This window comes from Frankliniella occidentalis, unplaced genomic scaffold (assembly GCF_000697945.3).
Source record: "Frankliniella occidentalis isolate FOCC.00 unplaced genomic scaffold, Focc_3.1 Scaffold140, whole genome shotgun sequence".
In the NCBI taxonomy this organism is placed as follows: Eukaryota; Metazoa; Arthropoda; class Insecta; order Thysanoptera; family Thripidae; genus Frankliniella; species Frankliniella occidentalis.
This window is the reverse complement of record NW_026267267.1, coordinates 431,119-432,179: the sequence shown is the minus strand read 5'-3', so window position 1 is coordinate 432,179 and position 1,061 is coordinate 431,119.

The window sequence follows — 1,061 nt, the reverse complement described above, 5'->3', positions numbered from 1 at the left end:
ACGTCCACCGCCCGAGGTTCTAAATTGTAGTGTCTCGTGATTTGATTGATAATATAATACGGCACGAACATTACGAGTTCATTGTGGATTTCTGTACACTGTGGGAAAAGTCACTTTTTCCAGCACTGTAAGAAAAACCTACAATATAACACCAGTCTGGTGCTGGCAATTATTAACCAGTAGAGGATTGTCAAATATTTATTGTAGCTATTGCCGGGCGAAACCACTTAAATAACAATATGGCATTGTCATTTCAAAATACAACGCTGAATTGTACCTGTACGTGTACGTTTTTCTTATAGTGTGATTATTTGGCTTAAAACATGTGCACTTTTAAATTTCTATTTTTTTTTTTTTCCTATAGGATTCCTGGGGCGTTGCCGCTTCCGTGGCGCACGCCTACCCCACCAACCCCACTCGCATACCAAGAGGCTTTTATTATGTTAGCAGGGCTTGCCGACGCTGCACCTCAGAATGCAATCAGCTCGCAGAGTCGTTGTTGCACTTCGGGCCCTCCTTCGCCACGCCCCGCGCCACGCCCCGCCACGCCCGGACCGCTCCGGTGTTTGCACAGCAGCGGCGACAGAAATGAGGACGCGAACGTCACCGGCTCCTCCAGCTCCGGGCGCTCCGGGCGGTCCGGGCGCTCCGGGCGCGCTCCCCCAGCAGCTGGAGCCAGGAGCCGGCCTGGCGGAGCCCCCGTACCCCGTGGGACTCCCTTGTTGAGGTATGGCAATGTACTCCGAGGGGGATTCTCTCCTGGCAGCAGCGTTGACTCCAGCGAGCGGATACTCCAGCTGGGTGGGTCTGGGCCCCTCCGGTCCAGTGGAGACTCTACCAGGTCGATCTCCATCCCTCCATCCCTTCTAGTGACCTTCATAGTGTCCTCCAAAGTCGAGTTCTCCAGCGAGCACTGGCACCAGACCGTCGGACGACGGGTTAGGCAGAGAAACGAAGTGGATGAAAGTTTTGGGCTTCGACTCGATTAATTTGTTGATTCGCGGCGCGCAGCCCAGTTGGCCGACTCGACTTGAAAATGACACTGACTCTCTCCCCCCCCC